The sequence below is a fragment of the Phascolarctos cinereus genome, unplaced genomic scaffold, assembly GCF_003287225.1.
Source record: "Phascolarctos cinereus isolate Bilbo 61053 unplaced genomic scaffold, phaCin_HiC Scaffold_155;HRSCAF=724, whole genome shotgun sequence".
NCBI lineage: Eukaryota > Metazoa > Chordata > Mammalia > Diprotodontia > Phascolarctidae > Phascolarctos > Phascolarctos cinereus.
This window is the reverse complement of record NW_027555464.1, coordinates 12,172-33,709: the sequence shown is the minus strand read 5'-3', so window position 1 is coordinate 33,709 and position 21,538 is coordinate 12,172. Positions and strand designations below refer to the sequence as shown.

Genomic DNA, 21,538 nt, shown 5'->3' with positions numbered 1-21,538 from the left:
TGGGAAGGAGCTCCAGGGCAGAAAAGGTGATGCCTACCTGCACAGTCATCATTAGAGAATTACCCTGAGGAGGATGTGGGTGTGTTACAGGTACAAAGGGCCAGGTGAGAGGCTGGTGAGAGGCATTTTACCCTGCTGGACTTCCTCCTCAGACTGCTGGGGGACAGCAAACATGAAGAGCAAAGGTATGAGGGTGAAAAGAGGAAGGGAGAGAAAGAAAGGGAGGGAGCAAGGCCAGGAGAGGAAGAGACCTCTGCTTCCTTGCTTCCAAATACAGGGGAAAAAAGACAATTGAAAAAAGGAAAGCATGCTAACTGATTCTTACAGTCATCTCAAGACAATCTCCTGGATTTAGTAGGCCTATAGTAGGCCCTACTTGATCTTCAATGCAGAGATCCTATAGAGCTCAGGGGGGCACCCAGGATTAGCAGGAGTAACTTGCATAGAGTTCTAGAAGAGCCTCTTGGGTCCCTGAGGGCAGGCAGGAGAAACTGGTACCAGCAGCATAAGGGAAGTCCCTCTCCCCATGACCCCTGGCTACACTCTGAGCCCTCTTCTCTTTCAGCATTACCTAATCCATGGCTAATGCTCTATCTAACAATACTGCCTTTCCACACACTAGAAACCCTCCAGTCCAGTCTAAATGAAGCCCCAGTGGGTACAAGGGGCCACCTAGCCATGGCTACAACCCATGCTGACATACAGTTTCTAAATGCCACTCCAGGTGATCCTGGGGGCAAAATTTCCCCCAAGTGTAGGCTTTGTCAGAACCGAAGGCCCAGTTGTTAGTCTTATCCGTATCAGAGAGGGCCTGGTGAGGCAAGAGGGCTCCATGGAGGTGGGCTCCTACTTTCTGTCTCTCTCCCAGAAACCATAATGCCCAGAAGAGATTAAGCAGGGGGAGGGAGGAAGGGGTGGGAGAGCTGCTTGCTGGTGGCTGAAGGAGGAAGGGGTGAAGGCACCAGGGTGGGTAGGGGCTAAGTGGCAGGCTTCCCATGGACCCAGATGCAGTAAATGCAGGTATACTCAGGATGACCTCAGTTCCTGACAATTCGCAGCTCTATCAGCTGGTATGGGGCTGTGTCATTGCCATGTGGGAAGAAGATAGTGAGGTGAAGAAGGCCCAAGATCCCTTGGGAGGTCCAGCCCCCACAACCCTTGTGCCCCAGGCTTCCTTTAAAGAGCAGTGGCTGAATTCAGCCCCAAGCTTATCCTTCAGTTTCCAATCAGACCCACAAGACCCTGGCTCCCACTGCAACCACTGCAAAACCAGAGCATCCCAGTGGCCAGTGATCCTGGCCTCCATATCAGCAGCCTTCCTAGGTCACTGGGGGACTGTGGTGGGACTGGCCCTCCATATCTGAAAGGCAAAGGTCTGAATGGCCTCCTCAGCATTATCATAGGTGAACTGCCCAAGGGCCACCCCCTCCTCCTGGGAATCTTCATTGAGCCCCTGCACAGTAGGAAAAAGAAGGGGAATGGAGGGATGGACAAATGAATGGCTGGGAGTGGGGTGCAGGAAAGGTCATGCTGTTAGGACAAGAATCCAAATGAGTCCCTGAAGGGAAAAATGGGAGAGGTCCGGGGGAGGAGGAGGCAGACAAGGCAGGATATATTGGGGAGGGGAAGAGGAGCAAACACAATCCACTTTGATGTTGCCTTCCTTAATCCCCTCACCTGCTAGAATCTCTCTCACTAATTCAATGGACAGAGCCTTTGCCCTCCAAGGCCTTGGCCTTCTTCTCAGCTTCTTCCCCTAAGCCTCTGAATGGGTTGGCACAAACCCCTTCAGCGTGTGAGCCTCAATATCTTCATCTGAATCTGGATTTGGATTCTAAAGTGGCTCCCTTTCCTCCATTTGATACCTTCTGCTCTGGCTCCCTCTTTTCTCTCAAATCCTCCTTAGGTGGACGTTCCAATTCTGCCCTGAGTGGTGACTACATATAGGATGGCAGTCACCGTCCCCCCACTCCACCATGGCACACCTGGCCAGGGAGGCAACGTTCTGTCAAAAAGGACCCTAAGGTGGCATTGTAATCTTGGCTAGAACTGCTGGTTCCTCTTGAAGAAGAGGGGGAGGAACAGAAGGTCTGGGCCTCTAGCCAGGAGACCAGCCTCAATGGTCCTTGTGAAAAATGCACACACCCCTGCATTCCTCACCTGGTAATGCTACTATTAAGAAATGACTTTCTACCACTCTAGAAAGAAGAGCTGCCAGGCTCAGGTACTCACCAAGATGACAAAGTCCTTTGGGGCACTGGGGATGTCACCGGTTAGTGACAGGGATTTGGGCACGTTCTTCAAGGTGAGGCAGTGAGCTGGATGTGGGCAGATAAGTGCACCACGACAAAGCCCCGGGGTGCCTGAATGCCCAGCAGTTGCCAGGGTGGACTTCTGGCTGTGGCACAAGACAAGTACGGTGAAAGGAGGCAGCAGATGGAACAGGTCCCGGTCCTGGGGCCACTCTGTCTTGAGAGAACAGCCCCCACAGAGGACGGTGGGAGATGGCACAGAAAGAGCCAAGCTGGGGGACCTTTGTTCAGCCCTACCTGGAGGATGACTCTTGGGGACTGCAAATAGTGCCAAAAGGGGATGCCAAACCACTCCGTCCTGATGCCATAGGTCTCTGATGAACGGCTACTGACGATGCTGGCCCCTGAAAGAGCAACAGGGAGAGAAGTGAGGAGGGGGCAACCCAAAGGGCTGGGAGGGCACAGAGATGGCCTAAGGCAACCCTCAAGGTGAGGGGGCTGCTGAGGCATCAGCCCTCCTAACTGCCCTGGTCCATAAGGGACATGTTGATTTGTCAATTCCTCCTTTCTCCTAAGGGCCACCCTGATTTTCCAATCCCTCTTGTCCTGAAACCTCTGGTTTTCCACAGGCCACCTACCTGAGGACTCCAGGGCATATTCCAAAAGCCCGATGCGATCTTCACTGTATTCTTTCAGCGCCTGCTGTATGATCTGGTGCACTTCCTAAAAGACAGGCATGCACCACTTAGGGGACAGGCCACCTGCGTGGCTGGCCCAGTCCATGTGGGGGCCAGGCAAGCGAGCTGCCTGCTCTGCCAGGGTTTCCCCCTCCCTCCTGGCAGGCTCCACTCAGGGCAAACCAGTGATCCCAGCCAGGGGACAGCGAGTGGGGCACACCTCACCTCCTTCGTCACCTCGATGATCACTCCTTCCTTCAAGAGGGTCGGCCACAAGATGGCAGCAGGTTTGCTCACAGACTTGTCCTGCTCCTCTGTCACATGACTCAGGATTTTGTGCTCCAGATCATGAAGCTGGGCCTGCACCTCCTCTAGCTTCATATGAAGGACCTGCTGAATCCAGCCAGGGACCTTGGACTCCACCTAGAAGCCAAACTTTCCTTTGGCGGCTCTGTCCCCACGCTCTGGTCCTTCCCGCCCATCTGGAGTGGCCCCCCTGGGTACTCCAGAAGGCTCACCATAAGCTAGAAAAGCCACAAGCAACAGCAGCCCCGAGACAAAGAGGAGCCACTTCTTCTGAATGCAAAAGTTCCTGGATTTCATCAGGGTGAAGGAGATGTTAGTGCCTGCCCTTCCTCACCCCAGGCTCCTGGGAGACCCTCCCTGAGTAGCAATTGAAATAACCTAAAAGTTGTGCCCATTCTTCCCCTTCCCACCTCCTCCCTCTGCCACTGTGTACCCAAGAACAGGAGAGCAGGGCTGGTATGGATAGCCCTTGGGGTAAAGTGAAAGGAGAAAACTTGGCTTTTGGAAAGGCACTCATGTTGCTATGCAAGGTGACATGCTGCCCTTTGACAGGTCCAGTGGAAGGTGTCTCCCTATCAGGCCTCCATGAGAACTAGGTTAATATGGTGCTCATGAATTAGGCAGTCTTCTTTGGTCTAAGTCCTTACAATGCTTGTCAGTTTGGGCTTGGAAGAGCTACAGGAGGAAGACCTGCTGAGGCAGGCTGGTCACCTTTGGCACAGCCTGTGGATCCAAGTATCCACATGGGGTCCACTAGGTCCTCTGGTGTGGCCAGAGTTCAAAGGATCAATCCCCTTCAGCAAAAGATTGATATTATCAAATGTGGACTCAGTCCAAAAGTCGCACCCAACACCTAGGTCACATGTGGCCTGGAGGCCTCAGGTTCCCCACCCCTACTCTAGAGGCTCTTGGACTCAGCCCTGCATGTATCCTGGAAACCTGGCCATGCTCCTCCACAGACAAACTGCAAGAATGGCCTGGAGACCTGGAAGACTGGGCAGAAAATTCTGGATTGGAACCCCAAAGGAGGGAGTGGCCCTGGAAAATTGGGCCCCTCAGACTAGCAGAGGTGAACTCACCAGATTCACTTGCGATCAGAGGCAGGAACTACTGAGGGGAGAGCTCCTAAAAGATACTCGGAAGAGAGTCCCACTTGTAGTCAGAGCCAACCCACTTCTGAAGAGCCAAGAGGAATGGGGGCTGGCGTGTGCTGCAAATGTTGAACAACCAGCTCTGGAGGAGACCATGGCACACACAAACCACTTCTCCCATCATCTTCTTCAGTGGAGACCCTCAATGAAGTCCTAATTGGTAGCTGACTCTCAGAAGCAGGTTCCAGCTGGTTCCAGCACACCCCTGGCCCTGACCTGAGTCTATCATAAGATGCATTGCATAAAATTCTCAAAAAGCTGAAAAAGAACAGGACAAAGTCGAAGGGGAAATTGACTTTGAGGACGTGGATCTTAGAGTCTGACAGGCCCCAGGTGGGCCTCACTGACCTGATTAACAAAAGATGTCCTGGAGGGAGGCAGCATTGTCAGGCAGTGCCAGGTGTTTCCGAGGCACCACTGGAATGCTGCAAAGAGACAGCCTGTAAAGGTCCCAGCGGAAGGATTCAAAGGCTTCACCCTGCAAGCCCGTCCTTTCTCAGATCTAGCCTCCTCCCAGCCTGCTACCTCTGCAGCCGCTTCTTGCTATTCTGCTCCTCCATCCTCCTACAGCTCTTCAGCTTCGCTTTGGGATCCTTCCATAATAAGCCCATCTCCACACATTGTCCTAGAGTTACTACACCCTGGCCCAACTTGGCCCTGTATAGGCATGAAGAAGCTCTTCTAGGTACACTGCACCACCACTCCCTGGGCACTGTGCCCAACCACTGGCAGAACCACTTGAAAAGTTTATTGCCATCGAGCTAAAAATGCCAACTGGGAGGTGCCATTAGTGAAGTGGATGCAGAGCCAGGCTGGTGGATTAGGGACTGCCCTGCAGGGAAGGGAAAAATGAGGATCCACCCAGAAGGAGAGACAACCATGTTTGAGGGCTTGAGCCCTGCTTCAGCCTCCAAATCCCCATCTGGAGCCAGACTACAGAGTTCTTTCTTCCTCTTATCTGAAGGATACATGCCCCACCCCCAGGTATTGGGCACCCTTTAAAGTAAATGTGGCATTGCCAGGGGGATGGCACTCCAGGATAGAAGAAGTGATGCCTATCTGCACTGTCATCCTTGGAGAAGTACCCTGAGGAGGATCCTGGGGTATTATAGGTGAAAAGGGCCATGTGAGGGGCCTTTGACACTACTGGACTTCCTCCTCACAGTCCTAGGGGGCAGCAAGTATGAAGAACAAAGATATGAGGGTGAAAAAGAGGAAGGGCAAGAAAGAAAGTGAAGGGGAGAGGGCTGGAGGGGAATGAGACTCCTGGAGACTTTGAGGATGAAAAATAATGATAGCCAAAGCCCTCTTTTGCTGTTCTTCTTCCTTAAAGACATGAATAATTTTTCACGTGCAATGTAGGATTGAATAAAGCCCCAGCTACCATGGGCCAGTAAGTGCCTATTTCCAAATGAAACCACCATGATGAGGTATGAGAGGAGCCAAGAATCAGCTGAAAATGTGTCCTCACCCACAGGCCCTTCACCCACCTGGCTTCTCACCCTAAGAAGCATGGGCCTTGGGGCCAGGTAGAGGAGGTCTGTGGCTGAGAGGGGTTGTTCCCTGCCCAGCTTCAGGCCTTAGGGCTTCCAGCCTTCTCCATGCTCAAAGTGGCCTCTCTCCAGTTCCTGTTCTCAGAAGGAGAAGGCATCAGCAGCCAATAGTTGGGGTCAAAGGGGGAGAGGAAATTCTCTTGTTTGTGGGGAAAGCAAGCAGTAGAGTAATGGCTCCACCCAAAATGGGGGCAGGAAAGAAATGTGCACATGGCAGCACCCAAGGCCCTGGGCTGCCCCAGGCAGCTGTGATGGAGAAAGCAGCTTAGACTCCTCTGGCTCCTGTTACCTGAGAAGACCTCCCTGAAGTTGGTGTGCTGGCCAGTCACCTGGGAACTCCCTCGGCTGCTGCTGCCCCATCTCCAAGTGCCTGGCAACACAGGTGCAGGCACTCACTGGGCCGGGACATCCTCCAACACTGTGATTGGAGTAATTCTAGAAATTCCACAAAGAAAGAGAACCAGTGCTTACTGACTGAGTCACTTGATGCTATTTTCTGGGAGACCCTCAGAAGGGATTGATGCTGTTGACCTTGAAAGGAAGGGACCAAATTCCCCAGACTTGTTCCTCAAAAAGGGATGATGGGCTGGCAGGTTCTCTCCTCAAGTATTTCTGAAGCAGCTGCAAGGCACATTGATGATGGCTGCCTACCAGGGTCAACCTCACCAGCTTCACGGCCTGAGCTGCAACTGAATGGAGGCACATACGTGCTGTCTTCACTTTTGTTTGTGCCTGTGTCTATTATATGTATTCATTGAGGTGGGTGTGAAGGAGCTGGGTAACTGAAGTTGCAGATGGCATTTGAATAGGTTGAGGAAAGACAGGGCTTTCTAAAGAAATTTTCCTCTCAGAATACTACGAATGCCCAGTTCACCCTCTGTCCAAGGCCCTCCCCTCCCAGCAGTTCCTTCTGTAAAGACACACAACAGGTTTGGTGCTCAGGTTAAATAGTTTAGATTCATGTAAATATACTCTTAATGATTTCCTTTAAGGAATCATTTGAAGGAATGATTCCTACAGGTTCATTTCTTCCTGACTCTCTGAAAGGAAAGGAACATTTATAGAATAGATATTCTATTATTTCTTTGTTTCCATCTGGAAGAAAGGTAAATGGAATGAGATTATGGCTCCAATGTGAACCTGAGGTAGCTAGGGCCACCCAGATCAACCCAGACCTTCACTTTCACTGAGCCCACCCACCCTCCTGCACCACAGTGAGCCCAAGTATGGGAGTAGAGGCTTACAGCTGTTGCCAGAAAATATCCATTGGACATACTATGAGATGAGGGACAGGTCATCCTGCTTTGCAGGTTAAACTGTAGAAAGGGAATAGAATCAAAGAATCATTTTCAAACTGGAAGGAACCTGGTCTACTCCACTTGGCAAAGATACTGGAGTGATTTGCAATTTCCTTCTCCAGTTCATGTTATAGAAGAGGAAACTGAGGCAAACAGGGTTAAGTGACTTCCCCAGGGTCACAAAGCTAATCAATGTCCGATGCCAGATTTAAACTCAGATCTTCCTGGCCCAGCATTGTATCCACTTTACCATCTAGCTGCCCATGGGCATAAGCCAGCTGCAACAAGTAACCAATGAGAGGCTTTCAAAGAAAAACCAGAATCAAAGATGTGATTCAGGGAACGCATACAGAGAAGATGGATTGGTCATATGATCAGGGATGACAGGTGCCCTCCCAATGTTTAGAGAAGTAATTTAAACATAACCTGCCCATTTGGTGGGCTTCAATGGAAAAATGATTGAAGGACAAGGACCAGAGTGAGATGGGATAGGCAGACATGGGCTATAGTCTGCACTACTGGAAGGAACTTCTGATTCAATGACATCACAGATCTAGTTTGGGTATTGAGTGGTACATGGTGTAAGATACTAGCCTAACCTACATTATGCCAACTTGCTTTCCAATGTTCCCAGCAGCTCTTATCCAATAGGGAGCCCTTGCAGAAGGTATTTATGTTCTTCAGTTTCTTACAGGACAACTATTCCTTTTTATTGCATCTGAATCATATTTATTTAGAATGCTCCATAGCTATTCTTTTCTATTTTTTTGTGAGAATCAAATAGCTTTTATAATGACAATTTTACAATATAGTTTGAGGTCTGCTAATACTATATATACCCCACTTCATTCCAAATGATTTTCCCCCAGTGCTTTCTTTGCTATTCTAGATCTTTTGTTCCTCCAAGGGACTTTTCTGTTTTAACCAATTGTGTAAAGCATTCCCTTCATAAAATGATTGTGATAGCATTAAGCCTATAGTATCTCCATTTTTATGACAATTGCATGGCCCAAACATGCACACTAAATACCATTTTACTTGTCTTCCTATCTATGGGTAAAGAATAGTTTGTGCTTTATTGGCATGAATGTTACATATATCTTGGCAGGTAAATAACAGCCCTCCCTAGTTGAAAACAGTACTTTAGATATTAACTCCTTTGACCACTTCACCCAGACATTCAGGCAATTGGCTAAGAAAGAACCTATTTCAGCCACCACCTGCCAGGAAAACACTCAGAGGGGCCTGACATGTGTCACCATGTGTCCCCTTTCTCTTCTGCTTTCCTTCACCTTCAATGTCTGTTCTGTAGGCTTAGTGTTGCTGAGATTGACAAGAGACTGTTGGTAAGTGAAGATTGGGGTTGGCAAATGACCAATGACCAACTGGAGTTGAGCAGAGAGGGAAGAAGGGGTTCCTGGCTTGAAATGAAAATATGAATTCTAAAGAATGTATAATAATGTATAAGGATGACATTGGGGATTTCTCAAAGAAAGTCACTGATTGTCTCCTAATATCCATCAATTAATAATATTCATCAAGGTTTGCTATAGGCTGGGCCCTGTGCTAAGCACTGGAAATACAAATATAATGAAATAGTTCCTATTCTCAGAGAGCTCATATTCAATGGGAGTTATCATAAGGACTTACACTTACATATGAATTTGTAGAATAAGTATGAGGACAATAAATGTAAATAAATACCTGTAATGTAGCTTGGGCTGGGGAAGGGCACTAACAGTTTGAAGTATAAGGAAAACCATCACCCACCACTGCAACAAGGAGTTGAACCTTTAAGAAGGGCATGAACATTCTAAGCAAAAGCTGCTCTGCAAATATCTCTTTCCAGCACTGATGCTCTGTTGGAACTCATTCCTCCAGGGTAAGCATACTCCCACCTCCCTAGCATCTCCCCATCCAGGGATTTGGAATGCTTAGTTGCCATTGTTCGAACCCCTTTCTCCATCTTCCACTGACCACTCCTAATTCCTATTCTCCTTGGTGCAAACTCCTCCATCTCCCACTCTAAAGCTACCTGTCTCTTCCACTGTGCTCTCTAGAATGCTTGTTCCATAGGTAATAAACTTGCTTTCATCTTCAACTTGTTTTCTTTTTCACTCCCTCCACTTCTGGCCCTCACTGGCATCCTTAAGAGGAAGCTACTAAAGAGACTGCATCACTGGCCTCCTTTTCTTGTCATGTTCTTTCATAGCCCCTGATTCAATGGTGATGGTAGGGTAGGTGAAATACTCCTTGCTCCCCATTGCCCCTTCCAGATTCTTCCTCTACCACTGTCATTCAGGAACCTCTCCTCCTTCATTGTTCATTCAGTCCAAGTTTATCACTTAGTCAAGGTGCTGAGAGTTGTTCATTATCAACACTGAAGATATTCTGCTTCCTGCTTCATAAGTCCAGTGTATGGCTTGTGATCTTTCTATCCCTAATTCTGCCCTCATACAGAGACTTATATATATATATGAGAGAGATATAGTTACTCCTCCAGTACCTCAACTCAACAGTTTCTGAATCTCCACCTGAGCTCTACACAGACAGTCATATCATCGATCTAGCCTTACCGCTAGCCATCCCTTTTACCTGAAATGCCAACCCTCTTCACCTCTGCCTCTAGGTTTCTCTGCACTCTGTCAAGACAGTTCAAACCCCACCTTCTGTAGAACTTTCCCACCCGTCCTCCCTCCCCCTGCCTTCCCTCTGGTATTACTGTCCATTTGCACTGCATGTCTCTTGCACATAGAGTTATTTTCATGTTCTACGTGTAGAACATGAGTTGCTTGAGCAAGGTCTGAGTTTCTATCTTTCAGTGCAACCATAGCACTTAAGACAGTGCCCAGCACATGATGTCAAATAAATGCTTCTTGACACTTGGCTGACTGACTGGATCCAATAGATGAAAAGGTACCACCCAGAGCCACAGCATCTCTGAAGGATCTGTGTGTTCTCAACATCTCTGATACAATTAGCCCCTACAGGTAGAAAGCAACTTCCCATGACTTCTTCTCAGGTCCCCAGGTTACAATTAACATTCAATTCCATGCTTTGTGAACTACCGATAGCAAATGAGAAATGAGGTCTCTCTCTGTCTAACAATCCTCTGGGACATTCAACTTCCTTTAGCTCAATTCTGAACCAGAATGTAAAAAGAGACTCCTAAGTTCCAAAGCCAGACGGCTCATTAGGATAAATCTGTTCCAATCCCTTATTTCAAAGATGAGGAAACTGAAGTCCAGAGAAACAGAAACCCCCTTATCTTCTACCTGCTACTGATAGGGTCAGAACTATCACAGGACCTCCTACTGCTTCTCTTGCCTCTGAAGAGAGTAAACAAGGCCTTAGAGTACAGTCCAAAGAATTGTCTGAACTTCCACCAAAAGATCCAGGATCATAAATAGGACATTACTTGGTAAAATTTGATTAAAGTGCCATAAAAATGTGGGTGATTGTGTGATCTGATATAACAATAATAGTTAGCATTTATATTGCACTTTAAAAAACAGCAGTTGCTCACGGGTAGGCCGAGCTAATACAACAAAAGTGACAATTCTACCTAAGCTAATTTTCTTATTCAGTGCCATACCAATCATACTACCAGAAAATTATTTTATGCAGCTAGAAAAAATTGTCACAAGATACATTTGGAATAACAAAAGGTCCAGAATATCAAGGGAACTAATGAAAAGAAATGCAGGGGAAGGTGGCCTAGGCATACCAGATCTTAAATTGTATTGTAAAGCAGTAATCTTTAAAAATAGTTGATACTGGCTAAGAAACAGAGTGGTGGATCAGTGGAATAGGTTAGGTATGTAAGACACAGTAGTCAATGACAGTAGTAATTTACTGTTTAAGAAACCCAAAGACTCCAGGTTCTGGAATAAGAACTCACTATTTGACAAATACTGCTGGGAAAAATGGAGAAAGTATGGCAGGAAACAGGCATAGACCACAATTTCACACCATATACGGAAATAAAGTCAAAATTGGTTCATGATTTAGATATAAAGGTGGATACTATAAGCAAACTGGGAGAGCAAGGAATACTTTACCTATCAGATTTAGGGAGCACAGAAGAATTCATGAACAAACGGGACATAGAGAACATTATGAAATGCAAAATGGATAATTTTGATTACATTAAATTGAAAAGTTTTTGCATAAACAAAGCAAATTCAACCAAGCTTAGGATGGAAGCAGAAATTTGGGAAAGAATTTTTACAATCTGTGTCTGCTAAGGGCCTCATTTCTAAAATACATAGAGAATTAAGTCAAATTCATAAGAATACTGGCTAGCTGGGCAACAGAGCTGTCTTTCATTGTTTCTTTCTTGCTTTCTTTCTTTCATTCCCTCTGTCCACATAGAGTATCACACTTACTTGTCAGTGTTATGCTCAAAGGAAATGTAAGTTTTTAATCTCTGAAACTTTTTTTTTCTCCTTTTCTATTAAAGACCAGCCTTAATGCCAAATCACTCTAGATCTCATTGATTGGACAATAATAACTCCCAGAGCAAGCCTTACTTGGTCATGGTTTGAGCCCTGATTGGTTGAGAACAAATGTAAATGGTAATTGTTTTTATTTTCTGATTTGGACAGAAATCCTGAGAGTCTTCCCCTCTCAGATATGTTGTTAAGGGCCTCAGTCAAAATGAGACCTGTTAGGGACCTTAGCTGGTAAAGGCCAAGGATCCACAGTGCATCCTTAGACATCTTCAGGTGTCTTGATCTGTATCTGGTCACTGGACTCAGATGGCTCTGAAGGTGAAAGTGAGCCTGGTGACTTTGCATAACCTTCCCTCCAATTCACTTGCATGTCATTATATCACCTTTCTCATGGAACGGTCCTCTTTGAGAATGGAGGACAAATAGGAAAAATAACGGCAGCAAAAAAGGCCTTCCAAAACAAGGTCCCACCCAGAAACCAGGTACAAACCCCTCTGCCCTATATCACAGATTACTCCATACTCCTCAGTTCATAGCCCCAGCCTCCTTTCACTCCCTAAAAAGGATCAGGAGGATTAAAGCTTTCTTAGACTCTCACAGAAGTCATTCTATCAACTATTAGCAAAAAATAAAACAGCAGTTTGGCCAGTGAGTGCCTTTGGCATTCACACTTCATTCCAGCTCAGCAGCCAATCAAAAGGCTTTCCTTCATCACTCAACAAGCAAACAATAGTTATAGACTACCTGCAAATGCTATGAAATGAATACTTTGTCTTCTCCATTGCATATCATTCTGTAAATTTAAAAGCTGCCTCACAAAATCCCCATGGAGGTCCCCTCAGTCCTCATTCAGTAGCTACTTTTAATGGAATTGCTTTTTCTAACTTGTCTCTTCTTGCAGGCTTTTATTAGTAATACACAAAGAGGTTCATGGTTTTAGGAAATGGTTTGTATATCCTACTTATTGTTTCAATAAATATTAGCTGAATCTCTAGGGTTCTCTAGATAGAACATATCTAAAGGAAAGTCACTTAACCTTGTTTGCCTCAGTTTCCTCATATGTAAAATAAGCTGGAGAAGGAAATGGAAAATGACTCCAGTATCTTTGCATAGAAAACCCCAAATGGGTTTAAGAAGAATCAGACATGGTTGAAAAATGGTTGAAGAAAACACAAAACAGAATAGAGTTAATCAATAGCTCTAAAGTTGTTTCCTCTTTGCTTAGGCATATTATCAAAATTCCTTTTTCTGTTTCTTATTGTTATACCTAATATTTCTAGCTACATTAAATAATACCTGTGGCAGCAGACACCCTTTCTTTCCCCCTACCTTCTTGGAAAGGTCTCTTGTATTTCTTCAGTACAGATTATGCTAGTATTTGGGTTTGGAAAGATAATGTTTATTATATTAAAGAACTCTCCATTTGTTTGTATGCTTTACAGTATTTGTAATGTGAGTGTTATACTTTATCAAAAAAATATTGTGCTTCTATTAATGTAATCATCTAATTCGTATTGCTTTTGTTATTAATATGATCTATTAAACTGATGGTTTTTAAAATAGTGAACCACTCCTGTATTCCTGATAAAAATCCAATGTGTTCCTATTGGGAAATTTCTTAAATATATTGCTGGAACGTCTTTGTGAGTATGTTATTCAATAGTTTTCGTTGATTATTCTTTAGAGATAGTTTTTTATAGTTTTCTTTCTCTGATTACTCTCTCTAGTTGAGGTTGTCAGGATCACCTGTGTTCCATGAGAGAAATTTTGAAGCATGCCTTCTTTCTATATTTTGCCAACCAATTTGAATGGTATCAGAATGCGTTATTCTTTGAATGTTTTCTAGAATTCACTTGTTTTCCCTAAATGGTCAAAGACATGGGAAGACTTAGATGAACCGATGCAAAGTGAAGTCAGCACAACCAGGAGAGCAATCTACACAGTAACAACAATATTGTAGAGATAATCAACTGTGAAAGAGTGAGTAACTCTGATGAAGGCTCATGAAATAAATTGCTATCCCCTTCTAGATAGAAAAGTGATCAACTCAAAAGAAGACTGAAGTACAGATAGCCCTCACTTTGCATATATTCATATTACACAAATTACACTTTACATACATAAGCATTCTAAAAGACATTTACGTTCAAAAAAACCCACATACATTAATTTCACTATAAAGTACTTTGTCTCTCTCTCTCTCTCTCTCTCTCTCTCTCTCTCTCTCTCTCTCTCTCTCTCCCTCACCTCCAAGTGCTCAAAAACACCCAGTCAAGTAAAGGCAGAAGAACAGAGGAACATAGAGACACCTTTCCCATTTATCTCTTTCCCTCCCCCATGTCAGTGGACGACAAATTCACATTACTTAAAAATCTTCTAAAGTATACCACTCTGGTCCATTTACTAAGCAAGAACTATCTGTATATTTTTTTTCTCTTTTCTTTTTCTTTTTTTTCCCCAAAGTATAGCTGCTGTGGAAATATGTTTTGCATGACTTTGCGTGTATAATGGGTTTTGCATGTCTTGCCTAGTCAATGAGGGGTAGGCTTTAAGAAAGGAGAATATTTGGAAATTAACTTAAAAAAAAATTTTCAAAATAATAATAAAACCATCTGGTCCTAGGGTGTTTTTTTTTTATTATTTATAGAACATCCATTTTCTTGTCATGGTATAGTATTGTGTAATTTTTCTTCTTTTTTGTTCGGTTAATCCAATTTTTAAAAATATTCATCTATTTCGTTCAAAGTGTACATTCTTTATATATACATACGTACTTCTGCTTTTGCTTTATCCAAGATCAGGATTGCTGCCCTTGCTGTTTAGTTCAGCTGTAGCACAATATATTCTCCTGCAGCCTTTCCTCTGACTGAATAACAATTTAGAAATTCTAAAATGAATATCAAGTTAGATATTCTAAAAATTAATGTAGAGATGAATCAAATTGAGAGTAAGAAAACTATTGAACTAATACATAAAACTAAAATCTGGTTTTCTGGAAAAAAAATAGATAAACCTTGATCAAACTACCAGTATCAAAAATGAAGAGGGAGAATTCACCACCAATGAAGAGGAAATTAAAGCAATTTCCCCAATCGTATGCCAGTAAATTTGACAATCTTAATGAAATGGATGAATATTTACAAAAATATAAATTGCCCAGATTAACAGAAGAGAAAATAAAATACTTGAAAATACTTAAAACTAAAACCATTTCAGAAAAACAAATTGAACAAACTATTAATGGACTCCTTAAGAAAAAATTTTTTCAGCCAGATGAATATACAAGAGAATCTATTAAACATTTAAAGAATAATTAATTCCAATACAATACGAACTATTTAGGGAAATAGAAAATGAAGGAGTACTACCAAATTCTTTTTATATTACAAATATGGTTTTGATATCTAAACAGGGAAGAACCAAACCAGAGAAAGAAAGTTGTAGTCCAATTTCCCTGATGAGTAGAGATGAAAAAATTTTAAATAAAACATAAGGAAAGAGAATACAGCAACTTATCATGAGGGCAACACACTGTGACCAAGTAGCAGAGCTGGTTCACTCTAAGGAAAACTAAGAAGAAATGATGTTATACATAAAGAATCGTAGAGAATTCCAAGAGATTCAAGAGAATCTCTTAGAGAATCAAGTAAAGAAAAACTATCATCATCACAAATAACTTTAGCACAGCTTCAGGACATAAAATAAACCCACATAAATCCTCAGCAGTCCCATACTTTACTAACAAATCCCAACAGCAAGAAATAGAAAGAGAAATTCCATTGAAAGTTACTGTAGGCAATGTAAAATATTAGGGAATCTACATCCCAAGACAAACCCAGGAACTATATGAACACAATTACAAATACTTTTGACTCAAAGTCATATCTAAATAATTGGGAAAATATCTGTTGCTCAGGCATAGGCAAGCTAATATAACAAAAGTGATGATTCTAACTGAATCAATTTACTTATTCATTGACATACCAATCAAACTGCCAAAAACTTTTATAGAGGCAGAAAAAATAATAACAAAATTCATCTGGAAGAACAAAAGGTCCTAATTACCATGGGAATTAATGAAAAGAAATGCAAGGGAAGGTGGCCTAGCCATACTAGTTCTCAAATTATATTACGAAGCAGGAATCATCAAAATGACTTGGTAAATACCCCATAAAAGAAAAGACAAAATTTGGATTTCTTCTCTCTTAGGAAAGCAGGGCCAAAAAGTTTTGTGACAATTTTCCAGATTGTAGGGCCCACTGTGTTCCTATCCTCAGGATATCTGATATCCTCAGGATAGCTAGTTTCACTAAACTAAAGGGAGCTACCTGTCAGGCCAGATAAGGCAGAGAAGTAGTCCAGACACTATTGAAGTCCTCCCTTTTAAGGAAGCATTTAGCCTTTTTTGTATCATTTAGGGAAGCAAAGAAGACACTGAAGGGAACCAGCTGTTGCAGTTGGTTCATTCAGCAGTCATACTAAGAAGAATATCAAATATGGAACAAAATGGATTTGGTGACATCCTACCCAAAATCTAGTTCTGACATTTCTCCAGTACCATTCAGTAAGTTCTCAAAACAGCCAATATTTTAATATCCTATAGAAGCCCATATGAAAGGATGAAAATCACAATTGTAGCCAAATACAAAATTTTACTTTTGAATTTACTTTTTTCTTACATTTAGCCCCTAACTGACAAATTAGACCTTTCAGAGGAATTATACTAGAAAATGGTATAATCACAAAGTTGCAAACTAACTCCCCAAACACTTAGAAGGCAGAATCCTCCCTCCCCCACCCCATAGCACCTCATATTCTAGAGAGAGTAGGAATTTATTTTTGCTTAATTCCTGTAGAGCCTAGACCAAGTTCCAAGTACAGGACCCACCCCACCAACCAGGCTCCAGTCCCAGATAACCCAATTTCTATGAGATTCCCTACCAAGCACCCTGCAACATCCCTTCTGGAATCTCAGCTCCAAGGTCACTACGGCTTGAACTCTCATGTGCAGTGGGGAGCACCTCCAGCACCTAAAACTAAGAAGAATAGATGGAATAGAATAGAAAAAAAGCTCCAGGCTCATATCTCTGAGGGGAGGTCAAAGGGGGAGACCAGGAGAAGGAAATCCTTCCCCTCTAACTGCTTCAGTTCATGGTCACTAAGTTGTGGTTAACTGTGCCTTTCACCCTCTGAATGCAGCATGAGTGAGCAGGAGAGCATAATATACCATACTACAAGCAGCCACTGGTGCAGGAAGCCCATTTAAGGTGATCTGGGAATGCCCAGAATAAGCCTCCTTATATAGAGAATCACAGACTCTCAGAACTGCAGGAGCCTTCAGAGGCCCTCTGGTTCACTTTGTTTCTAAAGAGGAACTCCCTTTATAACATCCTTGAAGAGTAGACATCAAGACTCCACTTGTACACTTCCAAAGATGGCAGACACAATTCTCATTCATGTCTGCAAGTCAACAAAAGTCAACAAACTTTTGTCCAGTGCCTGCCATGTGACAAGGAAATACTCTAGGTGCTGGAGAACATACAGTACAGATAAGACATAGGTCATTGCCCCCCTGAAGTTTATAGTCTAATGAAGAAAGCAGGCTGGAGATAAGACACCAACACAGACAACTGTGGAACACAGGGTAGAGGGAGACTTTCTGAAAAGTCAGGTAGGTATAGAGAGATGGAAATGCATACAAGAGAAGAATGGGAAAAGCAAAGATAACGAGAACAGAAAAAAAAACGTACACATATTTTTCCTGTTGTTGCTATTTTGCTTTATTCTTAAAGAGGACCATGACATCAGGAAGGTGATGCAGTTACTTGCCAACGAATTGGGTTTAAGTGGGGAGGGCTTTGCAAAGTCACCAGCCTCACTTTCTTTTCACTTTTTCTCTGGAGCCAGTAGTGGAGGAGGAGGGCTGGTAGTTTTGTTAAGGTACTTTCATGAGGAATGGGTTGAAGAGGGAACAACACTGAAATATTTAGAAGAGTATAAAATTCTTCTAACTTTAGAAGAAATAAAACACTAAGGGGATAGGGAGGGTGGAGAGGAAAAGGAAGGGATCTCTAGAGGACAGGATGAGGGAATAGGTTATAAGGGGCTATAGAAGGGTGTTTAGATTTATGGGAAGAGGAGGATAGGGGAGTGATACTTGCTGAAGTGTAGGGTAAGTAATGGAAGGACAAGGTAGTGGGCAGAAGTAGAGGAGTCAAGAAGGACAGGCAACAAGAGATATGCACAAAGATAAAGAATTGAATTTTGGAAAGTACATGTCTGTATATGTAAGTTTATATTTTTATATATGTCCATGTATATATCTATAGCAATAGAGAAATATATTTACACTCCATTGTAGCCTTCAAGGAGTGTGGGGTTTGGTGGGGGGGGGGGAAGAAAAGAACAAAGTTTAAAAAGTGCAGGTCAGAGAATAAAATAAAACTTAAGAGGAAGCCAATAAAAGATGGACAGTTCTCGACACAAATTGTATCATTTATCATATAGGATTTCTTGAAATGAAAATTTATTGTTACCTATTTTGAATCCTCTCTTATATTCTGCTATACACATGACATGCTTTTTTTTCTTTCCTTATTTTGTAGTTAAGCTTCAATATTTGAGTTTCTGATATGTATTTTGTTCTCTATTCTTAATTTGTGTGCTGGTGTTTCAGTCTAATATAAAATTCACTTAAACAAACAAACAAAAAAGGGTATTGAGGTGGAAAGGCAGAAGAGCTAAAAACCTGTGAGCAATCCTTCTATTTTCTGAAATGGAAATATGGAAAGATGATATTTGTAACTCATGAGACCTTTCTCATGATTCGTGTAGTTGGAGGAAAAATAGATAGAGAACAAAGGGTGAGTTGAATATGAAGTGATATCTAAAAAAAAGTGAAGGGATAAGACAGGAATGTGTTGGGAGAAGGAGAAAGGGAGAGTTGCACTGGGATAAATTATCTTTTATAAAAGAGGCAAGAAAAAGCTTTTAGAGTGGAAGGGAAGGTAGGAGAGCTGAGAGGGAGTGAGTGAACCTTACTCTCATTGGAATTGGCTTGAGAAGGGAAGAACATACAATCTCAATTGGGTATGGAAATCTTTATTATCCTACAAGAAAGTAGGGGATAAAGGCATAAGAGGGAGGGTGATAGAAGGGAGGCCAGATTGGGAAGAGGGTAGTCAAAAGCAAACACTTTTGAGGAAGGACAGGGTGAAAGGAGAGAACAGAATAAATGGGGGAGTGGGATAGGATGGAGGGAAAGATTTCAGTCTTTCACTACATCAGCATTATGGAAGGTTTGACAGGATGACAGATGTAGAAACTATATTGAATTGCTTCTCTTCTCACTGAGGGTGGGTGGGGAATGAGGAAGGGAGAAAATTTGGAACTTAAAGGTTTAAAAAGACATGTTAAAATTGTTTTTACATGTAACTGGAAAATAAGATACACAGGCAAGAGGTATAGAAATGAATGTTACCCTACAGGAAAATAGAAGGGGAAGGGGATAAGAGAAGCTGGATTATAGAAGGGAAGGCAAATTGGGGTAAGGGGTCATCAGAAGCAAAACACTTTTGAAGAGGGACAGGGTGAAAGGAGAGAGAGAATAGAAGAAATGGGGGTAGGGGAAAAGGATGGAGGGAAATACAGGCAGCAAAAGCAAATGTGAAAAAAAAATTTTGAACCAAGTTTCTCTGATAAAGACCTCATTCCTCTAACATATAGATACTTTAAGAAAGGATGAATATGATGCTCTCCAAAAAACCTGGAAGGACTTACAAGGGTTCATGCAAAGTGAAGTGTACTGGGCACAAAGTAACAGAAATATTGTAAGATGATCAGCTGGACATGCTTTAGCTCTTCACAGCACTGCAGGGAAGGATCTATGACAACTCTGAAGGACTTAGGGCAAAACATGCCAGAGTGAGAAATGATGGTGTCTGCATAGAAATTGAAGGAACTATTTTTTTCCACTTTATTTTTCTTCAGTCTTTTTGCCTATGTTTTCTTTCACAACATGAGGGTTACAGCTATGTTTTGCATGGCTACAAATATGTAAGCTATATGGAATTGCTTGCCTTCTCAATGAGGGGGTGGGGATGGGGAAGCTGAAAGGGAGACTTTGAAACTCAAAGTTTTAAAACAAATAAATTAAAATAATAATAATAATAATAATAATAATAAAAATATTAGTTGGCCTTGACCCTCTGGGCATCTCTGAGGAACAGAAGGCCCTCCTGAATACTGGAGGGCCATTCCCACTCCCTCCCTCAGCAGCCAGAGTTTCAATGGGCTGTGGACATCCCCACCCTTGGAATGAGCTCCAAGTCAGCTCCAGTAGCAGCCACAACAGGGGCAGGCTGGGCAGGATGGAAGGGCTGCTGGGTCTAGAGGGCTGCTCCACCCATATGGGGGGATGGCCCCTAGCCCACAGGGGATTTCATAAACATGATTCAGAGCAAGCTGAAGGCCCCACCTTTTTGCCAGAGTGAAAGGAGAAAGCAGGGAATTCTCCAGAAACCTGCAGATGCAGATCCAGCTTTCTAGGGAGAGACTTTAGCTGTCTCTTTAGGTTCCTGTGCAGGCCCCACCAGACCAGGGCCCTGCCAGGGGAGGTATTAGGGAGGTGAAAGATCTGTAAAGCTGGGAGCAGGGATGGTACCCTCCTCTATGCCAGGCCATAGTGTCTGCCCCTCTGCTTGTCTCACAACCCTCTGTCCCATGGCACAACTGCCCACCTCCCAGAGTCAGCCCCAGGCACAGGTGTCTGTACTCCATCCCCTATCCTCTCTGCCCCAAATCCTCATATACAGGTAAGTCCATGACTGAATTGAGTCCTTCAGTGCCTGCCCTTTTTGTGCCCCTGCTTCATATCCCCCTCTTCTAAACAACCCCAAAATCGAGTTTCAAAGGTCAGGGTTTGCTTCCCAATGCCAAGGCCTGGCATTCCTTTCCACCTCCTCCTGGGACAAAGTCGGGCTGCTTTTCCTAGTGGTGTCAGTCTATCTTTCTCTGTGTGTGTGTGTGTACATGTGTGTATGTACCTGTTTGTGTTTAGTGGGAGGGAGAGCTGGCCCCAGTCCCGTGCACAGTGAAGACCCTCCCAGTCCCATGGCCCCATATGCCCCTTTTAGCTGGCTTGAATGGGGCTCATTACCCACTTTAAGCCACGTGTTGGCCGCTCTCATCATCTCAATGACAGCTGCCCTCTAGGAAACCCTCTCAACTGGGGCAGCCCCAGGCCAAGGATGATCCTCCCAGAATGAAAGCCTGGCTTCCCCTAGTGCGAGATCGCGCCCACTTTTTCCTCACACTCCCTCTAGCGGGCGCCCAGCGTTGTTCAGGTGTTACTCCAGTAGGCACCAGAGGTCGCAGACCTGGCGACGATGCAATGGGAAGACGGTCGGAGAGGTCTCGGCAAGTACTCCGCAGAGATATGCCCTGGCACAGTGTGGCCGAGATAAAATGTGTTGAGAGGTGGAGGTTCTGAAGCCCCGTACCCTCCTCTGTGCGAGGGCATATCTGGCCCCCTCCCCCAGAGTTACCCGCTTTGCACCCCTGCCTCTGCTCCATTCCCTAATCTCTCCTCGCAAAATCCCCAGGAACAGCGGGGTCCATGACTGAGTGGAGTCCCTCAGTGCCAGGCCTGTTTGATCCACTGCTTCATGTCCCTCTCAAACAAACCAACCGAAAATCGAGTTGACCAGGCCAGGGCTCAAGTTCCAATTCCAAGGAATCTCATACATTTCACCTTCCTCTGGGACAAAGTCTAGCTGATTTGCCTAGTGTTATGAGTGCCTGAGTGTGTGAGAGAGCATGGGCCTCCGTGTGCGTGTGCTTGTGCGCA

General features: G+C 43.9%; 1 pseudogene; it reads right to left on the bottom strand.

The window, feature by feature from the left end:
* Positions 1–922: 922 nt before the first annotated feature.
* Positions 923–21,264, bottom strand: LOC144456270 (SUN domain-containing protein 2-like; annotated as a pseudogene).
* Positions 21,265–21,538: the final 274 nt, after the last annotated feature.